At 47.0% G+C, this 22,012-nt stretch overlaps 1 long non-coding RNA gene across 2 annotated transcripts in view; it reads right to left on the reverse strand.

Moving 5' to 3' along the window:
- Nucleotides 1–22,012, reverse strand: part of LOC132653147 (uncharacterized) — a 125,199-nt gene that overhangs the window by 49,044 nt on the left and 54,143 nt on the right. For both annotated transcript variants that reach the window (XR_009590884.1, XR_009590883.1), the window contains exons 2-4: nucleotides 15,308–15,507; nucleotides 11,533–11,699; nucleotides 6,474–6,641 (exon numbers count right to left, since the gene is read on the reverse strand). This is a non-coding gene — a long non-coding RNA (uncharacterized LOC132653147). The remainder of the gene's footprint in view (nucleotides 1–6,473; nucleotides 6,642–11,532; nucleotides 11,700–15,307; nucleotides 15,508–22,012) is intronic.

The raw sequence follows: 22,012 nt of genomic DNA on the forward strand, positions 1-22,012 counted from the left end.
ATTGCACATCTAACTCAGCACTTAGCCCTCATAAAGCAGGGTGACCTCCTTCATGGTCTCATAGCTGCTCTCCCCACCAACCTTGTCCCCCAGAACCCTCAAATAATCACAGCTTCTTCTTCTGGAGCAATTCCTAGAGCCCGAAAAGCCTGGCTTTCTTCCTTAGGGTCAAAATACCTGGTTTTATGAAATCTTTGCTTTCTTCTCACAGGAGCTAAAGACCCTTAATTTGTTCCACAGACCTTGAGTAAAAACCCCTTAGAAGCCAGGGTCAGGGTGCAGCAGTGAGAGAAACAGACAGAGACCTGCCCAGGTGAGCTTTCCTTTTTAGCCTAGCAGGCAAAATCAGGTTAATTCATAAACATCAACTTTAAGCGTTGTAGGACCTGGCAAGGCTGTGGAAGGTCAGGATGGGGAGGGGTTGACAGGGTGCTCTGTGAGGCACCTTCCAGCTCCTTCCTGCAGGATGGTTTTGGCTCTTAAATGTTTGGGGCCAGAGTGAAGAGTTCATCTGTAATGGGGTTATTTCTCACCCTGTTCACTTTTATTACAGCCCCATTCTCTCTGCACGTGAGACCCTAACTTCAACAAAAGAGTATTTGGGTAATCCGATATAAACTAAATTTAAACTTTGACCTCCAACAATAAAAACGCTACTTTCCCTCTCTGAAGACCTGAAAGGCGGATGAAGGGCCTGCTAGCTTCACTTTCCGGGTTTCTGACTGACTTCTAACTCAATTCTAAGCATCACTCAGAGCCAGCTGGGGACAGGTCGGGCCTGTGGTGGGTGCCTAGCCCGGGGACCCTTCTCATTCTAGAGAGAGGTCACACACTTCTGGTTCTTGCAGCCCAGCTTCCGTGTGACACTTGCTCAGGGCCGAGTTATTGCTGAAAACACAAAATCCAACCACTGCCTTCCACTGTAGGCAAAATCAACCACTGTACGAAAATCTGTGCTGATTCCCATTTGCACAAACCGCTTTAATCCCCGTTGTGGGTCAAGGTTAAGTGTGGGCTTACTCCAATCTGCCCCACGTCATGTTCTAATTCCTGTAGGTTATCTGACTTGGAAATGAAGGCAGGCAACTGCAGGTGGGGTCTGTCTGCAGCCGAGCGTTTCCCCACACCCCCATCAGCGGCCTTGCCTGCTACTGCTCATCGGCCACTTCCTGGACTCTGAGCAGGGCCCTCATGGTGCTCAGGTTTGCTACTTACAAAATTAAAGCCTTGCTTTAACAACTTCTTCTTTTTTTTTAAGAGAGAAATTAAATGTCACAGTCCGGACCAGAATAAGCAGCCGAGCGTTCAGATTCAGGGATGCCCTGCATTAATAACCGCTCACCGAGGAAGCATTTCCTGTTTATACACGGAGCCAATGAGAATCCATCATGCCTGTCAAATACACTGAACACCAAATTCAAATGTCAGACCAAATGTAAGAGGTCACACATTTCCTTTGCTAACTAAAAGTGTAATTCATAAATATTATTGCTACCAAACTCTCCATCTACATCATTTGTTTAGAAATATGCACATGTAATATAAATTGTGATTAAGTTAAATGGGTATATTATTTCCTGTTTTAAGGGCTAACAGCAGCATGAATTATGCTTTACTGCAAAGAAGGCTTGAGTCACCAGCAACCCTGCCTGAGCACAGCCTCGCACTTTACACCCCTAGGTTGGGTTTTGCACATCCATTCATAAATACTTTACATTACCCGGCTCCTCTGATAACTTTCACTTCTTCAGCCGCCTTATAAAATAGCTCTTACCACTGGAAAGGTCAGCTAAATGGACATAAACTCTGGGCCTTGTTACATTTAAAAATAAAAGTGAAAAAATAAAATAAAACAGCTTTACGAAAGCTAGGGGTCTTCAATTCCATCTGTAAGCCCAACTCCGGAATCCAAACTAGACTGAAATTTCACATCTGCGCATGAGTAGCGAGACATGACAGCTGGAAGCAACCATGTGAGCACCAGGAAAGAGCCACAAATTAGGGAGCAACATCTCATGCCATTTTTTTTTTTTTTTTTTTTTTTGCCTACCATTTAATTCATCTACTGTCCTCAGTCAAAAAAACAAAACAAAACAAAACACATGTGTGCGTCACTTTTTATACTGTTTTAGGATGTAATGCTTTCCGGGCGACATAAAGCAGAACAAACAGAAATAGGCTCTCATCTAAAACCCAAGGGTGGCAAATAGAACGTGCCGGGAGAAGGACAGGGATGTGGAAGACCAGAATCAAAGCTCTGTCAGTTCAAAAATGCAGATTCACTCCCCAGTCAATAAAAATTACGACTGGTGACCCAAATAAATATAATCACATGTACAACCCCACCCTTCTCCCTCTGATGGAAATGCTCCTACAGGCAGGCTTAGCTCTGAGTCTCAGTACAGCAGAGCCAAGCCAGACCCACATCCAGACAAGCCAGAGACCTCACGTCATCACATGCAGGGACCCTTGGACTGAGCCAGGAGGATGGGGGAGGGGGCAGGAGGGTCCCTAGTGAGCCTGACTCATCCCTGGTTCTGATCCCTTGCAAACCTTCCAGAGGGAGCCTGCTGAACACAGTCGTGGCAGAGGATTGCACAATGACAGTGTCTTTGATGTCACAGATCAGGGTGAAGGCTAAAATGGGCTTCAGCAAGAGATAACCAAGACAACTCCCAGCTTTTGAAGTCTGGTGATGATTATTTCACGGACTCCAGCTTCAGAGGGGATGGCTAACAACAACAGAAGTGCTCAGTTTTGTAGACATCACTGGGATAGCTGCCCCAAAGCCCAGGGTTGGGGTGGCCAATTCCCCCTTGCCCAATGACTCCCCTGAAGTTTATGAAGGAGCCGATGTGAGCTCCAGACTGGGTGCTACTGCAGAACAGGTTAAGAGCACACAGCCCCTGCTGGATGTTTAGGTTTGGTTTCTTCCAATGGATTTATCATGGCATTTTCCCCTCCAGTGCAAGATTATTTTCAGGATGGAGAGATGGATCTTCAGTTAAGAACATTGGTTGTTCTTGCAGAAGGCTGGAGTTCACCTCCCAGCACCCACGTGGCACTTCACAACCATCTGTAACTCCAGTTCCAGGGGATCAGACACCCACTTCTGGCCCCCAGAGGCAATACATGCAAGTGATGTACACACAAAATAACCATAAACAAATCTTTTTAGAAGACAACACTACATTACTGAGTTATCCTAAATGCTATCCCATTGCATTCGTTAGCTGTGATTTGAAGGTCAGTAAGAGAAAATGACCTTTTCACCACATTCTTACTGTGGGAATTTGCATAAGATGAATGCCCTGGTTCTGTGTGTGTGCTGGCTTTTGAAGCACTGGAAAGGGGCCACGTGGCCTTGCATGTGCTGAGCAAGGGCTCTGACACTGGTGCTCAGTCCGGTTTTGTTGAACATATGAAACACAAGACAGACATCTCACACCAAGGCTGACCTCCATGCTTCTGGACCTCCCTTCCGGAGAAGCCGCCTTTGATTTGATTTCTGCCACTTCACGTTAAGTTTTCCTGTTTTAGCCTTTCTTACAGGTAGCTTAGCTATGCACCTTTTCAACCCCAGCTTCATTTACTCACAGGCCTGGCATTCACCCGCGGTTCTGCACACCTCGGGCACTGCACTGTAGGCCTGGGCGCACTGCCGCCCACCCTGATGAGTCTGCGTAGTGTTCCCCGACTCTTGCTTTTTTGTTTTGTTGCTGATTTGGGAGGGGTAATTTTATTTTTTTTTAGTTATTGTGCTAGTGATCAAACACAAAGCCGTGGCCACTAGGCAAATGCTTTGTTACTGAATTACAGACCCAGCCCCTTGACTTCTGGAGATGAGGTTTTGTTGTGTAACCCAGGCTAGCTGGGAACTTACTATGCAGCTCCAGGTTGGCCTTGAACTTTCAGTTGCCCCTCTCTCTCTCGCTGCCTTCTGAGTGCTAGGTTGACAAGCGCCACACTTGACCCACTTTTAGAATGTTGTGAATATTCTTATTCAAGGATTTTTTTTTATGGTAACCTATTTTTATTTCTGTGAGGTTCATAACTAGGATTAGAAATTCTGGGTCACAGGATACATGTAATTCTAACTTTTAAGAAAATGCCAGCTTCCCTGGGTAGTCATACCACTTTACACTCCAACCAGGAGCACATTAGCATTCCGCCCTCCCTCACCCTGCCCCACCCCCAGCGTCAAGCTTTCTCACCTCCATCAAGGGCTTGCCAGTGTCCACTGCTGCCTCCCTGTCATTACACTCGCCGATTCCCCAACCTAATGATGGCCATCACCGACTCATGTGCTGCTAGGTTTAGACATGGCTTATGCCTTTTCTGAAGGGTCTGTGTGTTGGAAGCCTGGCCTCTGGAGTGGCGGCATGCGAGGTGGTAGCCGTAGGGCGAGTGGGACAGAGTTAAGTCACCGGGAGCCCTGTCCTCAGGTGGGTCGGTACTGGCCACAATGAGTGAGTGAGCTGTGCTCTGGAGGTGAGGTTTTTTTCTGTGAAACGACCAAGTTTGACTTCCTGTCTTCCCATACCTGCTGTTCCACGTGTGCGTGCTCCTGCCATGATGACTCTCTGCTACCTGACATACGCGAAGGGGCCTCAGCAGAGCCCTCCGCAGTGGGACTTCCAGCGGGTGCTTTCCAGCTTCCCACCCTGTGATCTGCCAAGGCCTCCTTTCCATGAAAGGGCCTCTTACCCGCGCTTGCTAGCCACTAGCACATCTTCTTTGATGACATTTAGTCAAGTCGTTTCACTCACTTTTAATCGGATGTTTGTCATTTATTGTCTAAACTTTAAAATCCCTCATTTATTCGAAGCCTTTTGTCAGACATAAACTGTTGGCAAATTAAGGCTCACCTATGAACATTCTCAATGGTGTCAGGGAAGCAGAGCTGTCTGATTGTGACAAAGCCTAGTTTATCAAGCTGCTTCAGTTAGCTGGAACTTTCTTTACGCTCTCTGGGTTGTCTTCAGCTACACCAAGATTCAAAATTATTCTGTCTTTTCTAATAATTTTATTATGTTAGGTCAACGCAATGACTCACTCTAAACAGACTTTATATAGACTTAGAAGTAGGAACATATATAAATATCAATTCGTTGAATAGACACTTAGTTGCATGTACGCCATTTGTTAAAGTTATCCTTTCTCTGCTGACTAGGTATCCTTGTCAAAATCATGTGCCCATATATTTGTGAGTCTATGTGTAAACTATTTTATTCCTTAGTTTATGTGCCCAGTCACCATTACTACTCTGTCGTGATGATTATTGCTGTCGTAGTCCCTCTGACCATGTCGGCCTTCTGCGTTTGCTCTGCTGTCGTCAAAGTTAACCACAGTCCCTTTACCTTTAGAAAACAATGATTATCAGTCTCAGAAAAGACCCCTGGGCCCAGATTTTTTGGTTCTGTTGCTCTCCTTGTGGAGTTCCTGTCCTCTCCAGGTCTTACTATTTCCTACTTCTTTCATAAGATTCCCTGTATTCTGCCCAAAGGTTGGCCATAAGTCTCAGCATCTGCTTTGATACCCTGCAGGGTAGAGCCTTTCAGAGGCCCTGTGTGGCAGGCCAACCAAAGACCATGCATGGAGATAACCTAGAATCCCTGCACATATGTAGCCCATGGCAGTTCAGTATCCAAGTGGGTTCCATTGTGATGGGAACAGGGACTGCCTCTGACATGAACTGATTGGCCTGATCTTTGATCACCTCCCCCGGAGGGGGGAGAGGCCTTACCAGGCCACAGAGGAAGACAATGTAGCCAGTCCTGATGAGACCTAATAGACTAGGATCAGAAGGAAGGAAAGGAAGACCTCCCCTATCAGTGGACTTGGGGAGGGGCATGAGTGGAGAAGGGGGAGGGAGGGAGGGAGGGAGGGAGGGAGGGAGGGAGGGAGGGAGGGAGGGAGGGATTGAAAGGAAGGGAGCTTCAGGGGAGATACAAAGTGAATAAAGTGTAATTAATAAAAATTTTAAAAAAAGAAAGCGAAAGAAAGAAAGAGAGAGAGAGAGAGAAAGAAAGAAAAAGAAAGAAAGAAAGAAAGAAAGAAAGAAAGAAAGAAAGAAAGAAAGAAAGAAAGAAAGAAAGAAAGAAAGAAAACAATGTTTAAAATCATTGTAAAAGAAAATGCCTTGCAATCTCACTTAGGCTGACCAGTTTTGGAGAAATGCCATTTAACCTTGTTTGCTTTTCTATTGTTATAATAAAACACTGACCAAAACACCAGTTGGGGAGGAAAGGTTTACACTTCCAAGTCACAGGTCCATCACCGAGGGACGCCAAGGCAGACACTACAGTGAGGAAGGTACTGGAGCACCTTGCTTGCCGGCTGGCTCCCCACAGCTTGCTCAGCTGTTTTCTTAAGCCACTGGGACCTGCTGCCCAGAGGTAGCACCTTGTCCAGAGGGCTAAGCCCTCCCGTGTCAATCATTAATCAAGAAAACAATCCAGAGACCTACTCACCGGACAGGGCGGTGGAGACGACTCTTCAACTGAGATTTCCTCCTCTTCACAGATGTGCCTTGGTTTATATCAAGTTGACAAAAACCAACCGGGAAAACAGTCTAAGTTGAGCCATCTGACTGAAGAACACCGAGGCTCTTCATTTGTCTGGATTCCTTTAGTTTCTCTCTGAAACAATGTATAGTAGCAGTCATTATCTTTTGTTAAATGTTTTTCTTTTCTTTCTTTTCTTTTTTCAAGACAGGGTTTCTTTATGTAGCCTTGACTGTTCTTTCATTAAATTTGACCTCTAAGCATTTTAAGTTTTAGAGTTTAATACACATTATTTTCAAGTTCATGTTATTAAATGTTCACAGCAAATATACAGAATTACAGTTGATGTGCCATCTTTTAACTATTATTGAATTTAAAAATTGAATTAAAAAAAAATCTAATTCTCTCTGCGATTTCTTTCTTTGACCAATGATGTTGCTGTGTGTGTTATTTAATTTCCATGTATTAGAATAATGTCCTAGGCATTTTATTGCTAATGGTTTCTACTTGAAATCCAGTGTCCAGAAAAATATATTTGTGTATTCAATCCTTGGAAATACTGAGGTTTATTTATGGGCTGGCCCATGTTTTGTTTTCAGTGATGCCCACCCTGTGTTCACTGGAAAAATGTGCTATTTCTTTTTTCAGTGGTTTGGCTTCAATTGTTAAATAGTTCAAGTTATTGGCAGTGTTGTTCAAACATTACCAAGTCAGAGTCAGTTTTTTATTGCCACAACAATAAAAAACACCTGAGAGAAACAGTTTAAAAATTAAAAAAAAAAAAAAAGATTTATTTTGGCTCGTAGTCTCAGAGATTTCAGTCCAAGACTGACTTGGATCTATGGCTTTGAGTCTGAAGCCAGGAAGAATGTCATGGACATGACTGTTTGTGCCATGGTGGCCAGGAAGGGGGGGGAGGGAGGGGAAGGAAGGGGAGAGGCAAAAAACTTGAAATACCTTTCAAAGGCACACTGCCCATCATCTACTTTCTAAAACTAAGTCCTAGTTGCCTCAGTTCTACTGCCTTATCACCATCATTCAAAGACTAGATTTGAAAAAGCAGGCAACAGAGTCCATGTTGGAGACAGCCGCCATGTCCCTTACTAGGGATCCCACATGAAGACTGCAATGCCTATTGGGAACATATGTGTAGGGGGCCTAGGTCCAGTCCATGCATGGTTGTTGGTTGCTGTTCAGTCTCCACAGCCTTCCCTCCCCGCCCCCCAGCCCAGGTTGCATGCTTTTCAATCCTTTCCCCCTGGCAGGGCTGCCTTGCCAGGCCGCTGTGGAAGAGGATGTGAATTGACTTGATGGCTAGTAGGGGGGCTCCCCTTTTTGGAGGGGAAGGGGAAGGGGCATAGGGAAAGAGGGAGGAAGGGTGGGACTGGGAGGAGAGGAGAGAGGGGGCTATATGTAGGATGCAAAATGAATAACTAAATAGATAAATTTAAAATATTTTTTAAAAGGTTGGATTCACAGAGGATTAAACCATTGGTTAGGTTAGAGCTCTTGTAACCTACAGTCTCTAGAGATGCCCTCAGAGGTGCCCAGAAGCTGCCTTACTAACTCTGTAGGTGTCTCTCAGTCTAGCCAGGCTGACCATCAGAATTCTCCATCACACCTTCACATGCTAATTTCCAGCCTGTCAGTTGCTAAAACAAAAATATTAAGTCCTTTAACTGTGAGTAGAGCAGATGCACATAGTTCCCTTCAGTTCTGCCATTTTCATTTCTTTCTTTCTTTCTTTCTTTCTTTCTTTCTTTCTTTCTTTCTTTCTTTTTGTTTGTTTCATGTATTTTGGATCTTAGGGATAGATAGATAGATTTTTTTCATTGATTAAACCTTAAATATTATCATAAAATGTGCCCTTTGTGTTTTTATCATCTTGAGGTCTACACTTTATAGTTACACTATAGCTCTATCTATTTTCCTGTGTATAGTATTTTGTACAAATTAAAAAAAAATCTTACTTTCAACTATTTATGTTAAAAGGCTTATTTCTTATAAAGCACATCCAGTTGGGCCTTGCATCTTTAATCTTTGCTTTTCATTGGGATGCTTAGTCTATTTACTATCAATGAATTTACTTATATATTTTACTTTATATATACCAAATTTGAGAACTATTTTTTATCTGTTCTTTTACTGTTTAACAATTCCATACATGTGCCAGGCACGGTGGCACATGCCTTTAATCTCAGCACTCAGGGAGGCAGAGGCACATGGATCTCTGTGAGTTTGAGGCCAGCCTGGTCTACAAAGCGAGTCCAGGAGAGGCAGAGCTATGCAGAGAAATCCTGTCTTGAGAACCCCCCAAAAGAATTCCATACATGCATATGTGTTTTGATCAAAGCCACACCCCAATTCTCTCCATCTCTTCCTTGTTCTTTGTGTTCTTTAATTTCTTATTCCATCTATCCTGCATCCTGGAGGATTGTTTCATCACATACATTAACATTTTAGCCCTAGTTCTCTGACTTACACTTCTAGAAACTTTGTGAAATATTGCCATATCTATGTCATACGTGTTTATGTATGTTCTTAAAGACTGGAAATTCCCTTGTGTCTTTGTTATTTTTACTTTCTATGACCAGTTTCCTTTAAAGAGTTCTGAAAGTGCCTTTAACTCACCTTTAATCAATCTGATTAATTTCTTTTTTTCACCTCTGCCTGACAAGAAACAGCCTAAGGGAGGCCAGCTATTAGTGTGAAAAGATCCATCATGGCTCGAACAGCATGGTGGAGGCGGCTCACTGGAGACAGAACCGCACAACAACTGCTTCCTCACTGCTCAGCAAGCCAGGAACAGAGAGGAAAAAGAGTGGCACCAGGGTGGCACCCCACTGGCCCATTTCCTCCCTCTAGACCCCACCAAAGACTCCAAAGTTCTCAAAAACAGCGCCACCATTTGGGGACCAAGTATTCAAACACATGAGCCTTGTGGTTGCTGTACATTCAGACATGATGCTGGTGTTCCTCATTTGCACAACTACTTCCTAGCAGAGGAGCTTTGCCTCTGAAACCATCTCCTGTCTGCTTCTGGAAGTCCTCCTACCATGTCCTGACCCCTAGAGATACCTCCTCCCCAGCTTTTGTCTATTTAAAATGTCTTCTATCCCCATTTCCTAGTATCCTCTCTGGATATCAAGTATCAGCTTGCCAGGGCTTTCCCTCTGTTTGTCTTTCCTGCCATACTAAAGCTTTTGTGTCATAGTCTACTAACTTCTGCTATATCTGATGAGAAGTTACTTCTATTCTTATAATTGTTCATCTCTAACTTTCCTTTCTGGCTGATATAAAGATTTTTTTTTTTAATTTAAAGAAAAATAAAGACCCTTTCTCCTTCACTCTTTGTTTTCATCAATTTGGCCATGATCCTGTTTGGGATTCTCTATGCTGTGTGGTTTTGCTTTTTTCTTAGTTTCACCTTTTTTCTTTCTTTCTTTCTTTCTTTCTTGATTTTATCGTCTAATTCTTCTGCCTTTTTCTCTCACCTTCTTCTAGAACTCTGATTACATGTTTGTCAGACCAATCGCTATTACCTCACAGAACCTAGATAGCAGTTTGGGCTTTTGATAGTGTTCTATTTTGTTCTCTGTTGCTGTGATAATCATCATGACCCAAAGCTAAAGGATGTAGTTTATTGCACAAGTCCCTGGTCATAATCTTCGCTGGAGGAGTGCAGGGCAGGAACTCCAGGCACAAACCTGGAGGCAAGGGCTCAAGCAGAGACCATGAAACAATATTGCTTATTGTCTTGCTCAGACACCTTTCTCTTACAGCCCAGGCCTAATGACCTAGGGAATGTTACCACCCATGGTAGGCTGGACCTCATGTATCAATTACCAAGTAAGAAAACACCCCACAGATATGTCCATAGGCCAATCTGATGAATCCAATTTCTCAACTGAGGTTTCCTTATCCCAGCAGTATCAGACAGCAATATTCACCACCACAGTTTGGTAATGGAATCTTTCAACTTTTGAGTCCTACTCTCCCAAGTTCATAAACAAAAATTTTCATGTTTGTTATCATTCTGCCTTGCGGTCCTGGTATTCCTATTTAGTATCTTGTCTAGTTTCACAGCTCTGCTGTTCATATGTGTTGCCTGTCTTTTGGCACATATATCTGTATCATCTACATCTACATCTTTATCTATAGCTCTATCTATATCCTGTCCAGTGTCTGACAATTCCTGCAATCATATTTGCTTGCTGTGTGTGTGCTTGGTAAGTTTATACTGAATGTCACATGTTGTGCTTATAAAATATAGTAGAGAAGTGGTGAAACGCATTCTAAAATGGAAAACTATCAGTCTGCTCAGACATGAAGGTAAATGAGTGTTTTATTGAGCTTGAGCTGGATTTGAACTTTGTTGTTGTTTGTTTTTTTTTTTTTAGCTTCATTCAGTGGTGATCACACCCCTATATTCGCTATTAATCCCGATATGACAGTTTCAATTCTCCTGTGTCACTGCAGTAGCTTCATGAGAAATGGTCCCCATAGGCTCATGTGTTTGAACACTTGATCCCTGGCTGATGGCATTATTTGGGAGACCATGTCCACCTTACAATTCTTCAGGAGGTGCATTAAATATTTCCTTAAGCTGAGTTGAAAGACTGACTGTCCAGAAGAGCTCCACAGGCGTCCTATCTACAGGAGAGCTGCAATGCACTATGGGTCATCAGTTAACAGATCTGAAGAACAAGCCAGTGGTCTTGAGGACACAATGCCACCCTACCACACTTGGAATTCAGCAGCAGTATTTCCCAGAAGTGAGGTCTAGAACTGAGCTAAGTCTTCTTAAAACAATCCTACCTGTTCAAAGCAAGATTCCCTTCAATCATTTGTAAACAGAGAAACCCTGCAAGTCAGAGTCAGGAGATCAAATGCACCTTAATCTCCTCTATCAGCAGGCGGCTACTTTCCTCGTCTGAGAATGTGCCTCTTTGCTGCTTCCCGGTTGGCCTGGCCATCCCTTTGCGTACCTGGGATTCTGGAAAAGCAGAAATGTGTTTTCACTTACACAAGTCTCTATCTCAGGCAGATGTGTGGGACGATAAGAGTCCAATCAGCTCCTGCTCCGATGGCCGCCACAGGCGGTTTCAGAACGCGTCCCTGGGATAGCTGCGGTTGCTTTCTTTAAAGAGGGATCAAAACATTGAACTTCATCCAAGAGCTCTGCCGTGTAACCTGAGAACCGACGATGCTCATTAATAGGAAACGCACACAGCACTTGCCCTCCTGTTCTTAAGATCCCCTCAACATTCCTCGGGGAGAAGTGGGCCCCTTGGCTGCAAGCCCTCCTTTTATAGGAAGGCTTGTGTCACAGGCTAGCCCTTCCAGGATTATAAACTTGGGTCATCTGACTAGAAGTTCACCCCCAGGAACGAGAGAAATGAGGCTTTTCTTGCTTCTGTTTGGGTAACTTCTGCAAAGGAACATTACATTCCGGGCTCTGGTGGGCTTGGAACATTTAGAGTAAGCCCATTGGTAAGTGCTGGAGAGGAAGGGGTCAAGGGCCAAAGACACACACGTGACACAGCATAGGGTCTGGATGCATGGTACCTGCTTGTGTTCCTCTGCTGCTGCTGCTGCTAGCCAGCACTCTCACTCACCTTCATACTTTTCTCACTGTGTTCTAACTCAAATGCTGACTCCTCAGTTTCACTGTGACTCTCCCGAGGTCAGGAATGCTAGAGGTTACCACTTAGCACCCAATATGCTCAGAAAATGTTTGTTGTATGGATGAATCAATCAATAGATAATTAATAAATAGCCTTGGGAGGGGACCCCCAGATGCCAGTGTCTGTCTGCTCACCCCATTTCCATGGGGTGAAGGGGATGATCCTTATCCTTCACTGAAGTCAGCCTTAAGTGACAATGTGCCCCCCAGTGGGATGTCAGGAGGAGGGGGACAAACACTCTATGGGCCTGCCAGCAAGGCGGGTTCCCATAAGAAGCACTGGGCTGTGGTGCTATGGGGCTTGAATAAACAGCTCAGCCGCCTCCACCTCTACCTCTCCTTCGTTTAGCTGCACATGCCTGTTCTCACTTCCTTTCTTTCACTGTGATAAAGCACTTTGACAAAAAAGCAACTCAGGGGAGGAAAGGGTTTACGTGGCTCATTTCAAGCCACAGTGCATCACTGAGGGGAGCCCGGGGTGGGAACTGGATGGAGCGAGAACACAAAGTAGAAGCCACACCTGGAATAGTGCCTGCTGCCTAGCTCTGTCCTTCTCACAGGCTTACCCTTAGCTAGCTTTACTTCCCAGGGCCGCTGGCCCAGGAATGGTGCTCCCAAGAGTGAGCTGAGTCTTCCTATGTCAATTAATGGTCAAGACAATCCTTACAGACATGCCCACAGGGCAGTCTGAGTCTTCCTGTCTAAGGTGACCCCCGTCTGCGTCATGTTGGCAGTTAAAGCTCAATGGGACAATGGCTAGGCTGTGGCAAGCTCACAGTGTGGCTGGAAAAATCAAATGAGACCCTGTCAATAGAGAACTCACATTAAAATACACCTGGGGCTCTATCAGGTAAGTGGGGGACACAGCAACAGAAACAAACTGCATTCTAGGGCTGGAAACGCTCTAGCCTAAAACACAAGGTGTTCAGGCACAAGCAGCTGGCTAGACCAAAAGGGGCTGAAACTCTTCACAGTAAGGCAGACCAACTCGGGTACCTGGGCTGATCCCATGACCTCAGCCAAGAGACTCGTCCTGGAAACAAGGTTGGTGGGGGAAGCTGGAGAACCCCTACACAGGATTTGTCCATCGACACAAGAGGATGAGGCCACTGCTGCTATGCTGTTACGAACACAGCGTTGTTGACAAACCTAGCCTCTCACAATTGCACCCCCTCTTGCTGGCCACTCTGATGCTCAGAGTCTAACTGAAAGCCTTATTCAACCAGGAGCTGGGGCCAGCAGCCTTCACCATCCCATAGGGCAGGAAACATGGCCACTGTGATTCTGAGATTTACCATTGTGCCTAGACCTACAGACACATGCTGATGACCTCCCCGACAGCCAGCCCTTGACTTAGCCCCAGGGTTTTCTTATTTAGCGTCTGTGCTGCTATAGCGTGTATATTTCTAAAACCTCTTCTGTTCCTCTTTTGTGCAAAACGGGGCACAAGTTACAAGAGGAAGAGGGCACAGCCTTTGAAGGTAGCATTCCCACAGCTTCAGTAGCTGAAAGGCTCCCCTGACCCTTCCTGCCCCATCTACCTCTGGGAAGATGCTGGTGGTGAAGTTCCTATTTGTCCTTGGGAGGCCTTGCTCCAAGCTGCTCCCCAGACTGGGATACCTCTAGGCCCTATGGAGTGGTTGCCTAGCAACACCTACCAGCTTCATGCCTCTAAATCCCTCATTTGTATCTTACATGCAAGTAGCACACTGTTCTCTGACCCTGGGCAGCAGCCTGCCCTCCCACACCACTCTCTTCAGAGCAGGGCTAGGCCTCTGCCTGAGCAGATGGAGATCAGGATGGGACCTTGCCTTTTTCCTGACCAAGACTTCAGGTTGTTGAGCATAACCAGGGACAGGCAAGCAGACGCCTTCTAGCTTCTGGAGCTGCTGTGCATGTGCCACAGCGGGGAGACAGCATGGAAAAGGGACAGGAAAAAGGGAGAGAGGGTAGCTGAAGCCTGAAACCCAAGCAGCCATCCCAGCACCTGCCTCCTGAATCAGGCAATGTTTTGTCCAGAAGGGGTCAAAAACATGCACACAAGCAAACAAACAAAGGCTCCCTTAAGATGGTGTCTCAATAGTCAAAAAATAAACACGGTGCTCAAAAACAAGACAGCGTTACCCATCCATGAAAGCAAAAGGACAAGAAGCCATGTGCAGGAGTTAGATGGCTTTGAAACTTCACCTGTGAACCCTCAACAAGTAGTGGGGAAGGGGGCGGGGCGGGGAGAACCCTGATCACACAGAGCAGGCCCAGGGGTGGACAAGCTTTCGTTCCTGCCTCCTGGCTACCATCTTGCTGCCAGGACTCCCTGACCCATAAGGTGTTCTGCAGCTTAATTTAGGCACTGTCAGAGGAGGCTGAGGCATAGAAGAGAGTGTCTCCCCTCCAGTCACCTGGAGGGGAGGGGGTTCTTACTCACACTGGGCCTAAAGCTAGCCAACGCCATCTGGCCTCTGTCTCCAAGCCAAAAGTTAAAACTCTAAACATTACACACATAAAAAGCTAAAGGAGTTCCTTTTAGCTCTTTATGACGAAATCTATTTTCAATAATGGAAATGAAGAACAGACAAGGAAAAAGAAGGTCAGATCAAGAAACTCTAGAGGTTTCTGTCCAATATAGCTGCCACTAGTCACTTAGTTCTGATTACACTAAAATTTAAATTAAACTTAAGCAGAATTTAAAAATCAAGCCCTTTAGCTTACCGGCTGCATAGTGACTATTTCAAATGCTGAACTGACATGCGTGGCTAGCGGTTATCACACCAGACACAAGGTTCTGCTGGCTAGGCAATACTATTCTGGAACATTCCACGAATGGGCTGGGATCACAGCGTTCTAGTGACCAGGCCCTGCTGGGCGCCCATGTGTCCCTGACCATTTTTCTAACCTGGGCTAAGTCTTCAGTCTGAGGAAAAAAATAAGTAAAATAAAAAAATAAACTCTACAGCCAAGGCCCAAGCTATTCTGACACTCTTCCTAGTGTTAATTCTCATTCTGAAGTGAGAAACAATCTTGTGACCTATCTCACTGAAGAAAAAAAAAATTCCCGTGCTGCTTTGGGGCACAGCTAATAGAATGTCCTGCCTCCCCCAATAAGAAGTATGCTTACCCAGGGCTTGTGGACATGGACTTTTCTAGAAAAATTCTTTACAGAAGTGGTTCACTGAAGGCACATGGGATCCAAACCAGGCTGACCTAAGCTGTTGCCTCAGGTCTTGAGAATCCAGGCCATGCTGATGTATACAGCTGCCCCAGGTCTTGAGATCCAGACTATTGTACACAGTTGCCCTTAAGTCCAATGGAAGGTGCCTGCATAAGAGGGAAAGGCACAGGCTGAGCATGAGCTGGAGGCTTACCTGGAGCTAGGCTTCTGGGAGCCAAGGAATGATGGCCCCAGCCACAGTCAGATCATTGCCCGGACTTCCACAGAGCAAAGCCCGGCTAACACCTCCACTTTTGACTTCTGGTCCCCAGACAAGGGGACAAGAACTCTTTGGTTTTGTGGAAACCCCTTGTGACAAGCCTTAGGAAACCCCTCTAAGTTAGTGGCAAATGAAGACAGAATGAGTTTTCTCTTCCCGGGCAGATGTGTTCAGCATCTTGCCTGGGCCCGGCCAGAATAAAGAGGCAGGCAGCAGATGAATCTTGTGCCCTAGCTGCCACATTTGATTTGCGTGTGCCAAGAGGAAACACCTGAGAGGAGAGAGAGGGGATAGCCTGGGCTCCATGGGGCTTTCTCTGTGTTCCCTGCTCTGCTATGGAGGAGGCTGCCCTCTACAGACTCCACTGTAAAGTACCCCACCCAGGCTCCCCAAGGCCCTCGGCTCCCCATGACTCCCTCCTCTACACCATCTCTCTTCTCCAGCTGGCCTCTTTCCAGTTCTTACCCTAAGACTCATGTTAAAACCCATCTCTGTCAGCATCTCCTCAGACCATCCATTCAGTGGGATAGCCTTATACCAGGGCAGAAATCTTGAGTTCTAAGCTTATTCTGGCCATGCTCTCACTGTGAGACACCCGCCCCCTGGCCCTTGGCCCCTGGCCCCAGATCCCATCCCTCTCTTATACCTCAGTATTCCTACCTGCACAGCATGACAAATGAGGCTGTGATCCAGCCCTTGTGAAGTATGTGAAGTATGTTCACTAATCTTCACTGTTGGTCCCTTCCCCCTCACATAACAAATAATATCATCGATAATAATGACAGCAATAAAAACTGCCAATTGCAAGGCTGCTCGTGATGCTAAATGCTTAGCAGGCATGGTCACGCCAACCTGATGTTAGAGAAAGGTTAGCTTACCGGCTGCATAGTGACTATTTCAAATGCTGAACTGACATGCGTGGCTAGCGGTTATCACACCAGACACAAGGTTCTGCTGGCTAGGCAATACTATTCTGGAACATTCCACGAATGGGCTGGGATCACACCGAACGCAGAGCCCATCCTCCTTCCACACCCAGCTCTGATCTTAGCATATCTCCACAGCTGACTAAAGGAGACCATGGTTAGAAGGCTTTCAGACTTAAAAGGGACCCTCCCAGGCTCAGAACTTTTGAAAGGAATCAGAGTTATAAATCTAAGTGCCACCAGCCAGAAGCAGACCCAGGTCCAGTTGCCAATCCACAGTGCCAGGGCACCTGACTGCCCTTTCCTGCTCCCTCGCCTGAGTGTTCTGTAGCTGAAGTATATGGGGAAGTCTTGAGCCACAGAACCAACCAATGTCAACACTGGCTGGGTGTCAGGGAGCCACCGGGTCCCTCGTGAGCCTTCTGGAATGACCACCCCCTTCCACCCTGGCTGCCTACTTAGGCATTGTCACTCGCTGATCCCAGAAGCCCAAAGATGACATGTTAGACATACACAACCAGCTGGAGGGGACAGAATGGCTGTGTCTGGCCCTGCCTGTCACACCCTGCAGAGAAGGGTCACTTTCTCACACCACTCCAGCATTGTGGCCTTGGGGATCAGGACTTGAAGTCAGCTCTGGAAGCTACAGTCACTCAGGTCACAGGAAGTCTCTAGAGCATGCTGGGTGGAAGGCTTACACCCTTCTTCCTGGACAAGATGGCATACCACTGGAGTGCCCGAGTGGTAGAAGGAAAAGGCTTCACACTTTAGCTGAGATAAAAATAATGCCAAGAGCCTAAATATTCTGCATAATTGTTGAACTTGGTGTTTTCTGAGCATGTGCTACTGGCAGCCAGGGGCAAGTGGCCTGCCATCTGGTCATCCAGCTATCACTCCCAAGAATACACATGACTTCATTAAACCATCCCGCCTTCTTCCTTAGTGTTATTGTAAATCGGGTCATGAAGATTCATGGCTCAATCGTTCCTTCAGGGCCTGTAGGAGCTGGAGAACTACCAAGGAGTCTATCAACCAACAAGATACTTGGGCAAGGCCCAGAGGCTACTGTGAGGTAGAAAGGACATAGTGGACATTAGAGACTCAGGCGTGGACTGGCCCGGAGCACACTCAGTGCTGATGGGCACCAGGCATCTCCACAGAAACCAGGGGAGTCACACAGGGAGGCAGGCAAAGTCTTACACGCATGCATGCACGCACCCACGCACGCACCTCGGTGCACAGGTCTCTGGCCACGTGCTGCTTGCAGTCTAAAAGTCTGTAAAGCGATTGTTATCTCTGTATTTCTTCCCTCACTGGGACATTTGGGGCAATTAATTAATTTACCTAACTGGGCCTGGGGTTTCTTCTCTGATGCCTGTATGTTAAAGTGAAACAACTAGAAAGTATGACATCACCCAGAGATGCTCCTCTCTGCCCACATTGTGATTGGTGAGGCCCTGCTGAGCTGGGGGATGGCTGCTGTCAGTCCTCACCCAGACACCTGGTGCGGACATCCCTATGCTACAGCAGAAGGCAACCCGATCCCAGGCCTCCATCCTGGGCCCCTTGCCCACCTACACTCTCAGCCCCGGCTTCAGGTCTTCCTAGCCACATGCTTTCTCTAGAGCCATTCTCTTCAGGTCCTGAACATACTTTCAACCTCTAGCCCTTCTTGCTTTCCAAAGAGCAAACGATTGCAAGAAACGGCCCTTTCCCTATAGCCTGTACAGCCCAACTGCTCTCCCCATACTCCCAGAGGTTGAGGCCTTCAACTTTAACATCCCATCCTAGTTTCTCCTAATTCCCTAACAGACTTCTCTCCCAGAAGTCTTCTGCTGTCTTTGGAGATGTCAGCTGCAGAGCCAAAGCTGAGCCGTGCTCCATGGAGGCAGGGAAAGGTGGCACACACTAGAACCCCTAGGCAGTGTGCTCCAGTTGAGCAACGAGACGGCCATGTGCCCAGTACATGCATCAGACCTGCATTGTTAGACATTTATTGAAAGCCTGGGCATGCCAGATCATCTCCTTCAATCTGTGCCTCAATCCTACTGAGCAACCCTCCACCTCCACTCCAGGGCAGGCAGAGGTCAGGAGGTCGACAGGAAGTGGAGGGAGGGGCTGAGTGATGGACCCCAGCCCAGGCTTGGGTGTGAGGGGCAGAGCAGAGCTCAGAGGCTGCTCTGGGAATGGGGACATCCCTGGAGTTCAACCTTCCCTCAACCCAAACCCCTAGCCCCACTTCCCTGTTTCATCTCTGAGGCTGGAAGCCAACTGGTGACTATAAGCCCAAGGAAGGGACCACCAGTGGACCTCACGTACCAGGAGGTGACTGCAGAGCTGCCTAACTGCAGGCGTGTCCTTTCCCAGGGACTCAACAAATGAAACACTTTCACCTGGAGGAAATAGCACCCACTAGCCACAGTATAAGAGTTTGGACAGCTCTACTCTAGGCAACTTACTTTCCCTCTGTTTATCTGTTAGATGTGATTTAAATTTAAAATGGGACAAGATAGCAAGTATCAAAGTGGACAAAAGAGTTTTGTTGTTGTTGTTTTGTTTGTTTAAGGAGAAAGAGGGGGCAAGGAGAGAGAAAAGTAACAGTAGGGAGATAGGGACTTAGAAGAGACCCTTCGCTGGCTCTAAGGATGCTCACTTCCTGAAAGGTATTTCCAGGTCACGTTCTCAACAGAAGGAGTGGTTGCCTTAGTCACTGGCAGGGTCTGAAGCACCTGGGGCCTCACTACCATCTAAGCCAGAGACCAGGATAGACCCCTCCAGCAAAAGCTGCAAACCCATAGTGAAGAAAGTCTGGTCAAAACCAGACAGCAAGCCACCTGGTCACCCCACCCTTCGGTGTCCCAGACTCCAGCTGTATCATTGGGCTGAAGCTCTAGGGTCCCCTTGGCAACTCCTGCTTCTATGGACTTATGTGCTGATAACAGGTGTCCCTCAAATCCTGACCCTCTGAGAACAGAACGGTGACCTGACCCCTCTCAGGCTTACTCTGATTCTCATCTTGACCACCTTTGTGCAACAGAGAACCCTTTTCAGGCCTCAAATCTCATGTCCCTGTCTCATGGACACTAAGAAAAGCTCCTGCCACTCAGTACCCCTGACAGCCCTCCATTTCCCTGAGCATCACATGATATGACTGGGCCCACAATATAGACATGCAGCTACAAAGAGGGCAGGAGAGTCAATGCTTTCCACAGTTCCAGTTGCTGATGTCTGCCTAGGCCGACCCTCTAATGGAAGAACACAAGGGGCCCAGGAAGTAACAAATGGGTCATGGTGGGGGCCAATTACACATGCTAATAACAAATCCGTGCTGGGCCAGGAGTCACCCAGATGGAAGAGGGGATTTATGGCCCAAACCTGATTTTTCAGAATCCAGCGAACTCAGGGACAGAGAAGCAAAACCTGACGGAACACTCCCCGGGTCTCACGGGGAGCCCGTGTGTGTCTGAGGGCTTTGGCCTCGCCTGCTTGCTGTACTTTATTGCTGGCAGAGAGATGGGAAATTTATTGCTTTACAAATCATACCATCCGCAGCATAAATGAACTGTCTGGCTGCGGCACGCTCAAACCCAGATGATTTGCAAAACGTCTAATGGTAAGCGGGGTTATGCTATCTGCTTACGGCCTCCGAGACAAAAGCAAAGCGTGACGTGGAGCATCTGCACAGTGTAACACGAGGTCGGCAAATTGGCTGTGACTCATAAATGTTGGCTCAGCAGCATTACATAACTCAGTGCGCTCCGTCGGGGACTCAGAGGAACACGGAGCTGGCCCTGACAAGGCTGCAGATGACAAGCAGGGCACCACCGGCAGGTATGGGGGCCCGAGGTCATGGCCAGGCCGAGTTCCACAGCCCGGTTAGTCCCAGGCTCTGCTAGCCATCAGGAGGCATACCCCAGAGGCTGCCAGGAACAGCCTTTCTGCTCCGAATTCCCCAAACCTAGGGGTGGAGGAGAAGGTGTTGAAATTCTTGACAGGAGTTAGTCAGGGGTCACAGCCCATGGGGTGGCAACCCTTTGCTGACTGGCCCAGCTGGTGACAGGCTCAGCTCGGTGCCTGGGACTTTGGGTATCACCAGAGAGGAGGCGAAAGCATGCAGAGTTTACAAAGGAAACTAAGCAAGTCACCCGGCTTCAGGTTCACGTGAGTGGTGGTACACAACCTAGCCCGGGCTGCTTGGTTCACACTCCCCTGAAGCTGAGGTACACCAACAGTTACAGTAACTGCTTACAAAGCCCTCAGAGCAACCTGGGGAGCAGGGAAGTTCACTCCTATGTTAGTGTGAACAAACAGGCCCAGAGGAGTCAAAGGACCTCAGTCAGGTTCACACAGCAAGAAGTAGCTGAGCCTAGATACAAGCCCAGATTTTGCTGTGAGGCCCCCAAATGTTTCCTTCTGCACCTCTCAGCTCCCTTAATCCAGGTGTTATTCGGAGGGGCCCATTGCTGCCTCTCATTGTACTGTTTGAGACAGCACCATCAAGGCCTCCATCAGTGAGTGAGTTAGGAAAGAGGCCTCCGTGCCTGGTCCCTGGGAGCTGTCTGTCAATGATGCCCAAGAGACATGAGGCAGAGCCTCTCCAGGAGGCCAGAAGAGTTTTCAGGTAAGGCATATAGGCCAGGCTATTCCTTAAGCTAGGCTTCTAAAGATACACTAGCATGTCGCTGAGACCCTGCTTTGAACACACCGCACCCACAGTGCTTCTAAGACTCAAATGAACTTCTAAGGGTGAAATAGGGGGCCAGAAGAACTGGCCCACAGGGACCAGCCTCAATCCAAAGTTCAGACTCAGCAGAGGATAGCCCTGGGAACAGCTAACCTTGTATTGATTCTTAACCCAGCGAAGCCTTTAGCCAAAAAGCAAAAACACAAAATTTCTGAACATTGATCTATAACATGGAGAATGGTTTGAGACACTTTAATCTATAAAGCTAACAAAACTGTCTTGGTGATAGTCACAATAGTGACTATCAGCTATTGGCAATAGGAATAAAAGGCTGTCTAGTGAACGCTCATACAGAGAAACAAACAAATGAATGCCAGTCTCCCTTAGTTTGTAAGAAATACACTTGGGAGATAGTCTTCCCTCCCTCCCTCCTCCTCCTTCCTCCTTTACCCCCCTCCTTCCTCACTCACCCATCTGCCTGGTCTACAGAGCTGATTGTTCCAATCTCAGGTTTGGTCCAACGGAGAGATTCCATGGGATTTTTCAAGCCCATGTGTCAAATGCCAGGTGCAGATTAGGCCCCATGATCTCTGGAGAAGCTTAAATTCAGCTAATGGACTTTTTATAGCATGTAAACGGCTCCTCAGTAAGGAAGCCTATTAGACACATAAGTAGCACACGCATGCCAATATGAAGTGCAGGCTGAGGAGAGGAGGCGCCCATGCGTGGCACCCACACTACCACCAGAAGATGGCAGTCCAACCAGGGCCCTGGAAGTGTCC

The sequence above is a fragment of the Meriones unguiculatus genome, chromosome 3 (assembly GCF_030254825.1).
Source record: "Meriones unguiculatus strain TT.TT164.6M chromosome 3, Bangor_MerUng_6.1, whole genome shotgun sequence".
Taxonomy (NCBI): domain Eukaryota; kingdom Metazoa; phylum Chordata; class Mammalia; order Rodentia; family Muridae; genus Meriones; species Meriones unguiculatus.